This window comes from Lytechinus pictus, chromosome 2 (genome assembly GCF_037042905.1).
Source record: "Lytechinus pictus isolate F3 Inbred chromosome 2, Lp3.0, whole genome shotgun sequence".
NCBI classification, from domain to species: Eukaryota; Metazoa; Echinodermata; class Echinoidea; order Temnopleuroida; family Toxopneustidae; genus Lytechinus; species Lytechinus pictus.
In genome coordinates, this window is record NC_087246.1 from 6464211 (window position 1) to 6473540 (window position 9330).

Genomic DNA, 9330 nt, shown 5'->3' on the forward strand with positions numbered 1-9330 from the left:
ATGATTAGAGTCACTGAACTTTGGCCATACCTATTAGCATAAGTCCATGCTGTTATATATCGTAGTCTAAGACGGGGGCCGGACAGCCCGACCCTGGGTAGCCCTGGACATACATGTATGTATTGCCAATGCCATTTTGGGAAATGCAGTTGTACGACCATCTATATATTACAGTATCTGCGCTGGACGCTGGTCATTAGCCTTTAGATTTGTTTGTCATAATGGTCGTACGACTGCATTTCCCAACATAGCAATACATGTGATGAAATGAGCTTTAAGAATTAAAATGTGAACTTTAAGAACCTACTCTTTTGGTATTTCAAACATCATTCTCCACAGATGAAAACTCTTAGCTCATGCAAATGGTTATTGACCTATCTATTTTAATTTCTGGTCTAATGAACTGTTCAATTAACTGATAACCTGATAACAGGGATAAAGAGACCGTAGTTGCATGAAACAATGCCTTCTACATTCTAGAATTGAGAAAATATGCTACGGACACTGACGTAAGCCTTTTGTTGGAAGATGCATGGAAGTGAGGGGGAGGGGGAAACTTGCCCCCAAAAAGTTCAAGAAAAAGTATAAAACAACAGAAGCAAAATAATGGAAAGCTTGTTGGGGAGGGGGTAATTTATTTATTTATTTATTCTTTTATTTATTTATATATTTATATATATATATTTATTTATTCATTATGACCTCAATTGAACGTAAATATTGTAATTTAAAACATTTTTTCTTAATAAACACAAATTATTCCCTAAATTAAGGCTTTTGTTCAAAAGACTTGGTCAGTCCGCTCGCTCACCAGCAGCGTAGCTAGGCTTTTGTCAGCAGAGGAGCACGGGGGCGGTGCTTGGTATTCTGCAGGGGGTACCAAAATAGATTCATTTATCAAGTATTTATTATTAAGTACATATTAGCTTTATTCTCACAAGCACGATTAAGTATCTGACAAGGCCTATTTGAATAATGCGAGCGCGAAGCGCAAGCAGTTTTTGTATATGCCATGAAATTTAGAGCTGAAAGTTAGAAAGTTACACAATTCGTAAGTGTAATCATTAACATGATTCGTATCTAATTGTAATGTTAAAAATTTCAGAAATTTTTAATATTTTGACATGAAAAACAGGGCATTTAATACATTTTTTTTTTTAATAATATAAATGCTATTGATGCGAGCGCGAAACGCGATCTGATTTTTATATTCCAATCCGTAAACTGGAAATTTTGATGACGATTTGAAGTAAAGAATGTTTTTATCTGTTTTTTAAAAAAGGCCAGTACAAGCCGAGCTGGCTTTTTTTTTAATTAGAAACGAAACATTCTAAGGTGCGATAGCTCAATCGGTAGTGAGGGGGTTTCGGATTCCGGTGGCCTGGGTTCGATTCCCACTTGGTGCGCACTAGCGCACCAAGTGGGAATCGAACTTGGCACTAGCCAAGTAAGGCATTTAAATGCCTTACTAGTAATGGTAGTAAGGCATTTCAATCCTCATTATAGGTCCGTCGGAGAGTACATTAAGCCATCGGTCCTCTGGTTGCTTGCTTAGAATTTATTAATGCCAGCGCGAAGCTCGAGTCGAAAATTTATTTGGCATCTTTTTGTAATCCCGTGTAGGGTGCCTATCTCGCTAAATCAAAATAAAGTATACACTCGAATCGCGAGCAGAATCCTGTGGGTATATTACCTTGAAAAAGGGATACTTTCAGCTCCATGTAATCCTTTCGGACACTACACATGACCTTAGGCAGTGGGAGGAGGGGGGGGGGGGCAGAGGCAGTTGCGGCCAGAAATTTTGTAACTCGTTTTAAGTATGTGTTTATTCATGTAATTATGTTTATAATGTACGGTATCTTCAATTTTACATTCAAAATGCCCCCCCCCCCCTCCTCCCTGATAAATTTTGCATGTACCCTTTCGGAAAATCTTCCATCTTACTTGAAAATTCTTTTAATATTTGTGACATTAGAAACGATCGATATTCAATAGATGAACCAATTTAAATCGAAGAATTTAAGTTGTAAAAAACTTAAAACTATTGATAGTGTTCACAAACTTTTATTTTTAGTAAATCAAGATTTTTATGTCATATTGCCATATATGTGTGTGTAATATTCCAAATTGAAATGCATATTTAGTAGTCTTATAATTTGAAACTCCAAATATAAATGATTGTATATCAAAGGAAATCAAAATTTCTTACAAATCCCGTCAAAAGGTCAAAATGCGTGATTTTCGACAGTCTTTCAGATTTTACGCTAATAATTATACTTTCACGCAAAAGTGCACTTGGCATCCGCCCGTACGTTTTTCCTCAGTATTTCCGCAAGACTTTTAGCTGGGATGCAAAGAGTTGACAATTTGTGCTATTTATTTAAAACTCGCTTTAGTGTGTACTTATACATGTAATTAAAAACTCGCTTTAGTATGTACTTATACATGTAATTATGTACATAATGTACGGTATTTTCAATTTTTCTTTCAAAATGCGCACCTGGTAAAATGCACATTGTCTCCTTTCGGATTACATAAAATGAGATATTTTCCATCTTACTTAAAAATTCTTTTAATATTTGTGGCATTAGGACATTTACTATACATTCGATGGATAAACGAATTGAAATCGAAGAATTTAAGTTGCGTAAAAATACTTCAAACTATTGATAGTTTTCATTAACTTTTATTTTGAGGAAATCGCGGTTTTATGTTTCACTGTGCCATATGTTTGTGTGTAATATTCGAATTTGAAATGCATATTTATGAGAATTTTAATTTGAAACTCCAAATAAAAATAATTCCATATCAAAGATTATCAAAAATATGATGATAATCCGTCAAAAATTCAAAATGCGTGATTTTCTACATTCTTTCAGATTTTACGCTAAAAATGACACTTTCACGCAAAAGTGCGCTTGGCATCCGGCCGTACGCTATTCGTAGGTATTTTTGCAAGACTATTAGCTGGGATGCCAAGCATTAACAAGCATTAACAAATTTTGCCGTCCAAAGTATAAAAAATCGTTTTGGCCGGTCTACTATACAGTGCGTATCAAAAAAAGTTTACACTTAGAAATAATCCTATAAAATTATACATTTGTAATATCCTGAAGATTTTTCCACTTTTTAACATTGGTACAGATCCATTCAAGCAAATGACGATATAACTGTCGAAAAATATTTCCGCTTGAGTGAGCACCACTTACTTTTGAAAAGTGAGTGAAAAATGATTTGCGCAGAACTTGAAATAGTTATGCGAATAAAAGTAGACCTTAATCATGAAAAACACGTGGAATTTAGCTAGCAAACTTGATTTGAAGATATCTTTTACCTTTTTTAACTTGTTTCCTTGCCCAAAACACTTCAAAATTTGCATAGCGCCCCACCCCACTCCCCCACACACCGAGGCCATTGTGACGTTATTTGCTTTACACTGAGCTGTGATTTACATGAAATGGTGTAGGATTGATTTTCATTTTTATAAACATTGTCAAGCTTGGGAAAAGTGTGAAGAAACAAGTATTAAATGAAAAATGAAATGTAAACCCACTTTAAATGATAAAAACTTAGTAAAAAAGATGCTGGAGATGTCTGATATAAACTTTTGTTTAGATTCAGTTATTTCCTCAGATCCAGCTGACACAAAAAGGATAAAGGTTGTGCTTACTAAGTGTTAGAATTTCAATTTGGGTGGCAAAATTGTTACAAAATGCTTGAATGTATCCGTTTTATTTCAATTGACTAAAAGTGCAAGGGAAAATGTATGAGAAATGTTTCGCAGGGTAAGTTTGATTTCGCCCTTTCCTCTTGACACAGCGTGAAAACAAGCATTTCTGCGCAAACAGATTTCTGCGAGCTTTACGAAAATGGACAGTGCTCACTCAAGTGTAACATTCTGTCAAAACTTTTACTTTCATTGGATAGATGAGACCCATACCCAAGATTATATGTGAAAAAATTACCCACATGTTGTTTATTTTTAAATTCCCAGGACTTTTTCAAAGTGTAAACTTTTTTTTGATACGCACTGTATAAGGAACTGACGACATCACGCACTATTTCTTCTGTATTTTATTATGTGAAACATGAAATATTCGAATTTTCTCCTCATTGTTTTGGGGAAACAAAGTTTTATTTCTCCATGAATATGTGGAATGACCATTGTTCAACATTATATGATTCAGTCAAGTTGGTCCTTATTTTCAAATCGGTAAAAATTGAAATATTGTATAATTCAAACAATAAAAAACAAAACGAATAGTGAGCGAATGACATCATCGATTCTCTCATTTGCATGTTACTAAATTGTGTATATAACTATTTTGTGAAAAATAAATAAAACTTCATAATGTCATAACTTTTTTATATATTTTTCATCCGATTTTGATGAAATTTTCAGCCTTATGCTTGTCTGATTTTCCCCTACTGATTCAAATCAACATAATATTTTTGATGTGGACTTGACCTTTAATGTTTGGTTGGTCGGTTTCTATTTGTTATTTCTGCTTTCCTGCCAATCATTGCCAACCTATAGGTCGTTTGAAAACAGTGTTTCAGTAGGCCCTCATGGGTGTCGATATGTGTTGTGAATCTTTTTTGTTTTAAACTATTATTTTATTGCTTCTTCCGGTAATAAACTGACTTCATAAATTTCATTACTTCATAATCATGATAACTTCGTAAATAATACATCAAGGTACCAGTAAATAAGTACTTCATGAACATATACGTAATTTATAAATTAATCCATGAATTTTCCAATTCACTAAAAGAAATTAAGAAATATAAGACAGAAGAAAAAAGAAAATAAACACACCTGCACATCCCACACGCAAAAAAACCTTGTCTTTCAGGTCTCCTCCTTCCTAACCTAACCCTCCCTCCACCGGATCCACCATTAACCGCCTCCCCTCTCTACCCACATGACACAGGCAAGCCCCGCAAAGTATAAGAAAATTACAAAATAAGAATTAAAAAAAAAAACGAAACATTGGAATCTGCAGAAAACCAATGACACGACACAAACTTCTATTATCCCTGTTAGTCCAGGATAGAAGGGGTCGAACCTTGTTTTTTTATATATACAATGTTTTTTTATGGTTTCTTGTCAATTCGAGGGTGCTGATTCCGAATCTGAATGATGCCACTCGTGTAACCTTGAGCATTTTCTGCAAATTGGCAAAATCCAATATGGCCGCCAAAATATTCAAATTACCCATGAAAATCATAGAATTGTTCACACATTGGCTTTAAAGTACATGCAATTGTGCTGCCGGAGTGAAATAATATCTGAAAAAATGATTTTTGTCAAAATATTTATTTTCTTGATATCAAAATGGCCGCCATCATAGACCCCTGTACAATATGAATGGGGAAAATTAATTTTTACAAAATTGAGCACTGAAATGCAAGTAATTATGATCTATGAGTGAAGCAATGTCTGTAAACATGATTGCTAACGATATATATCATTTGTTATGTCAGTTATGTGATAAATCCTGTATTTTGATATTCAAAATGGCCTTCAAAAGCCCTAACACTATTATGTACAATGTGAATGGTGACACAAAAAAATCACAAGAGTGAGCACTAAAATGCATTTTGTTGAGATAAACGAGTGGAATACTGACTAAAAACATTATTGTTAACGAAATTTATTATTTAACATGCCATGTATGTGATAAACCCTGTATTTTGATATTTAATATGACCGCCAAAGGCCCTAAAATTATAATCTACGATGTGAGAGAGGACAAAAACAATCACAAGGTGAGCACTAAAACGTATTTTTTTGTGGTAAATTAGTGGAATACTGTCTTCAAATATAATTTGCAACGAAATATATTATTCGGGTTTCATATTTGTGTTAAATATTGTATTTTGACTTTCAAAATGGCCGCCAAAAGACATTGACTGTATTATGTACAATCGATCTGGGAAACCAATTTTCACATGAGTCAGCACCATAACATGCATATAATTGTGATTTAAGAGTAAAATATTATCTGAAAACATAATTCCTAACAGGATATATCATTCATTCTGCCAGGTAGGTGATAAATAATGTATTTTGAAAGTCAAAATGGCCGCTACAGGCCCTAACGGTAGGCCTATTATGTACTTTGTGAATGGGAACATATAATTTTAACAGAATTTGGCTTTGCTTGACTAAATGATGTTGCATGTATGAGTGAAATATCGTCTGAAAATATGATTTTGTAACCAAATAGATAATTTCTTATGTTATTTAGGTGATAAATGCTATATTTAAATTTCAAAATGGCTGCAATATGTTTCTTTGTGGAAATTATCTTTCCCCATTCAAATTTTACATATTAAGATAAGGGACTTTGGCGGCCATTTTTCATTTTTAAAAGGCTGCATTCATCACCTTTATGACACAAGCTATGATATATTTCGTTAGAAATCATAGGGTTTAGACAATACTTAACACTTACATCAAAATTAAGCCATTTTCATAGTAAAAATTTTGTCAAAATTATCTGTCCCCAGTTACAATGTACATACTACTTTGGGCTATGGCAGCAATTTTGAATTTCAAAGTAAGGCCTTTATTACCTTCTCAACCATTATGTGATGTATTTAGTCAGAAATTATGTTCAAGACCAAATTTTACCTATACATCACATAGTTACGTGCGTTTTTGGTTCTCATTCTGGTGATGATTAGTTTCCCTATACGCACGTTACAGAATTTGTAGGGGCTTGTGCGGCCGTTTTGAAAGTCAAAATACAGTATTTATCACCTATGGGAGAGGAAATGTTATATTTTATTACAAAAATCACCTTTTCAAACAATATTTTCCTTATACAACAGAATTATATGGATTTCATAGTCAGGCAAATCCTAATTCTTTCAAAAGTATTTGTCCCCATTTACATTGTAGATAATACTGTAAGGGCCCATAGGGGCCATTTTGAATTTTACAATACAGCATTTATCTCATGCATGAAAAATGAAATGATATGTTTCGCCAGAAATCATGTGTTTAGACAATATTTCACTCGTATAGATTACAATTACATTCATTTTATTGTTTTTACTCTTGTGAAAATTAGTTTCTTCATTTGCTTTGTTCATGATACAGATAGGGCCCATGGCAGCCATTTTGAATGTCAACATGCAGCATAATTACCGAAATTGCAAGGGAAATGATATGTTTCGTTAGAAATCCTTGTTGTCAGACAGTGTTACGCCAATATTTCGCAGTTATTGGCATTTTAAAGTCAAACAAATTCAAAGGTTGTGAAAATTATTTGTCCCCTTTTATATATTGTACACAGTATAAGGGGTCTATGACAGCCATTTTGAATATCATAATACAGCATTTATCACATTAGATAGTATACAAATGACATAGTTTTGTTAATAGTCATGTTTTCAGACAGTAGTCCACTCGCAGGTCACAATCACATGCAATAATAGTGCTCTTGTTTGAAAAAAAAATTTCCCCATTCATATTCTACATAATAAAGTATACAGGGGTTATGGCGGCCATTTTGAATATCAATAAGATAAATATTTTGTCAAATATCGCTTTTCCAATTGGTATTTCACTTCTACACAACAACTACATGCATTTTATAGCTAATGTGTTGGCAATTTTATGATTTTCATGGGTATAATTTGCATATTTTGGCGGCCATATTGGATTTTGCCAATTTCCGGAAAATGCTCAAGGTTACAAGAGTGGCATCATTCAGATTCGGAATCAGCACCCTCGAATTGACAAGAAACCATAAAAAAACATTGTATATCTAAAAAAACAAGGTTCGACCCCTTGTCTATGGGGCCTATCCTGGACTATGTCCCCTAAGCATATACAACGTATAAATTGAGGGGACAGAGAAGAGAAAAGAAAGGAATAAATGTAAGGGGGAAAAAAAGAGGGAATAAAAAACTCTGTCCTTCATTCGGAATCAAAATCCTCTCACTTTTAAAATGTAAAGATAAGGTGTTACGATCCAGTGCTATCCTTTTTTCCTCAATTTGATTTCTTACTAAAATGTCTTTTACTTCTTGGTTATTATGAGGTATATTTTTCTTTTTGGTTTGAAATATTTACCTAACAGAATTACATGATTTAATAAATACGTCTTCCCTATAATTATCTACATCACCCAAGGGTGTACCAAAAATATTCCTTCCCAGACCTGTCTAGTTCCTTTAAACAGGGTAAGTTAAGAGCGTCATTACAAGCTATCCATAATATATAGCGAACGACTAATCATAAAATAAAGTGACAGTATGTTTCTACTTCTTTTTGACAAAAGGAGCAGAGATCCGTGAAAATCATGCCTAAACGAAATAAATCCCGATTCGTGTAAATAATCCCGTGCAACAATTTGAACTGAAATTCCCACAGCTTACTATTCAAAGTACATTTTCTTGGCCTAACAAAAATGTTTTCAATATATCTAATAGATAAACTGAATGAATCTTTTAACCGATTAATTACAGGAGTGACTTCTAATTTATAGTCCTATATAATCTTTCTGACACGAGTTCACTTACATCGACAACGGTCCGAAACATTGAATGAAATTTCTTCCAGATCTATTTCCCTTGATATACAGTATATATTTTTTTCTGTGAAATACATTTGCCTTTTCCAAACGGGTAGAATTTTCTCAAATAAATGTTTTATCTGTGTTATATTCCATGAAGTGAGACCTTTACTTTTGAACTTGTTTTCAATTCACCATCTTTATCTGCAATATGTTTCAACGAATTCAACCAGAATATACCTTTCGATATAAGATCTGCATGATAAAAATTTAATCCTTGAAAACATTATGTTATTGTTCAACATGTTCAAGGGGAGATGATCTACTGCCCTCCCCCCACGCACACACTTTAACCTTGACTTTACGGATCGACACCTGTGGTATACTAGGCCCTAATTTTATTACTATCTTCTAGTGACTAAAAGTCTTTTTAAAGATAATTTTAGCTCAATTATCATGATTATTTATATTCAAGTTGCAACTATTCGACTATTTAAAAATGACACTTAAACTAATAACTCTGTTGGGGGTGAAACCCCATTGGGTTGGGTCAGAAATTTTGAAACAATTCAATCAATTCACTCTTTGTGCCCCCTTTTCGCCCCCGTCGACTATGAATCCCCAAGCATGGTACTAATCTGACTAGTAATGGGGTAAGCACAAATTTGTATTATTTCAAGATAATTTATCAAATAAACCTATCAGGTAAGTTAGAAGAGTGAGTCACAGATCAATTTAGGTGGGAGGTAAGAGGGGACCACAAAAAATACAATTGAAATGTTGGAATGAAAGAGACGGA